Here is a 1,886-nt window from a genome sequence, read left to right on the forward strand (position 1 = left end):
GCAGGACCAGCTCATGGCAAGGTGAAGGCTGTACCACGTGCACCTCCTCGCCCAGGTAGTGCGAGGCTCTCCTCCTCTGAGCCAGTGAGCCACAGAGCACAGATGCTCACCCAGTCACCGCCGGGAAACCACCTGCGCATGCGCAGGACACAGCCTGTCCGGGGGTCCTCCCCGAGTGGGAGCACGTTCCCTGTGCCCAAATTCACAGGACATGGGGTGCCGCTGTCCCAGCGAGGTGTCAGAACTCCTTGTCCGTGTATAATCCAGGACAATAACAATAACATCCCCGAAAAGCAACAACAAAAGGTGCATGTTTTATGCGGAATTTTAAGAAAAACCTTTGTTCTGGATCAAAATTGGGAAATTCATCCAAGCTGCACTTGTCTCATTTTTAAGGGAACTGCTGTTGTGCTAAAGCCCTGAGGCTTAGTCTGCTCATTGGACCATCTACATCGAGTTCCAGATTTTTCTAGCCTGTAGACCGTGCAGCAACTTGCTTTCAATCACAAATGTTAGATGTTAGAAGAGTTGAAGAATAACTTTTTCATATTCTCAAAGCAGACACATGTTGTGATGATCTTCTCAGTCGCCTAATTTGTAGGTAGAAGCTGAGGAGAAAAGGTTGGGAGGTTCACAGTGCTACGTGGCATGGCTCAGGGATGTCTGCAACCTTGCCCAGAGTGTGCTTTGCTGCACAGAAACACCATTCTCGGTTTTCTAAAACCATTCATAGAGGGGGCAGTGGGAAGGATGCACGTCTTCACACAGTAAGTGGGGAGCTAGGTTGCAAGCTTTTGGGGGCAAGAGCTCTGAGGGGTACAGAGGGCAGCCCAGAGCCTAGAACATACACAAAACGCTAAGTTGGTTGACTGAATGAGGGATGGATCAAAGAAAGAAACTTGGGTTGACTAACTTGGTCCCACAGCTACTGGGGAGCAGAACCTGGAGGAAGAACAGAGAATTAGAATTGCTCTCTGGTGGTCAGTATTGGCCCTAGCTTCTTTCTCTGTAGTTCTGGCGATCTCCATCATCGATTGTATTGTGATCGGAGTAATGCTTAAGATGTAACCCAAAGCATATCAACCCCCAGGACTGAATCCTGATCCCCCCTCGGTAAAACGCGTGAGCTCTTGTGCACCTCTCCTATTCATCCTGCTCACCTCTGGCCGCCTCCCCTAGCTATTCCTCCCCCTCCCCCAGGCAACCTGCCTCAGGCTTTGGGGCTTTTGCACTGTGGTTCCCTCCTCCAGACTCTTCCTCTGGATCTTTGCTTGACCTGCTCCTGCAGGTGTCAGGTGTCAGATTAATTCCCCCATACTCAGAGAGGCCTAATTGAAACTGCTAATTGACAGATGACCCCCCCATGACCACCACCCTATTCCCTTTGACCCTACTCCCAAGTGACCTACTCACTTGGGTCATTTTCTTCGTGGAACTTATCTGAGTTGTCCTGTTCATTTATCTCTCAATTTAGTCAGGAGCTAAAACGTTTTGCCTTGAGAAGTTTTCCATAAGATACTGTTCAGCAATGGATGGATGGATGAAAAGATGAATGAGTGAAAGAACGAGTGGACGGAAGTAAAAGCTTCCCCAGGGGTGGTGCAGGCAGACGCACGCAAGGAACCCGCGGCAGAACCGGGGGGCGGAACCCGAGGGCGGAACCCGAGGGCGGAACCCGAGGGCGGAACCCGAGGGCGGAACCCGAGGGCGCCGGCCGCGGTTTCCCATAAAGGAGGGGACTCTTAAGGGCGCACACAGGAAAGGCCGGGCGGTGAGCGGGACCGGCTCGGGTAAGTGCGGCTCCGCGGGAACTGGGGGCGGAGAGTGGGCGCTGGGCATGGGGACGGGCTGCGGGGGGAGGACCCGGGGCGCCAGCCGGAGCCGCG

At 53.3% G+C, this 1,886-nt stretch overlaps 1 protein-coding gene across 2 annotated transcripts in view; it reads left to right on the forward strand.

Annotated features, from left to right (window-relative positions):
* The first annotated feature begins 1,715 nt into the window (after nt 1-1,715).
* AGK (acylglycerol kinase) overlaps nt 1,716-1,886 on the forward strand; it is a 63,625-nt gene continuing 63,454 nt past the window's right edge. For both annotated transcript variants that reach the window (XM_012720848.1, XM_012720850.1), the window contains exon 1: nt 1,716-1,790. The gene's annotated coding sequence lies outside the window, so the exon portion shown is untranslated. The remainder of the gene's footprint in view (nt 1,791-1,886) is intronic.

Source organism: Condylura cristata, unplaced genomic scaffold (assembly GCF_000260355.1).
Source record: "Condylura cristata isolate star-nosed mole 26May11 unplaced genomic scaffold, ConCri1.0 scaffold00005, whole genome shotgun sequence".
In the NCBI taxonomy this organism is placed as follows: Eukaryota; Metazoa; Chordata; class Mammalia; order Eulipotyphla; family Talpidae; genus Condylura; species Condylura cristata.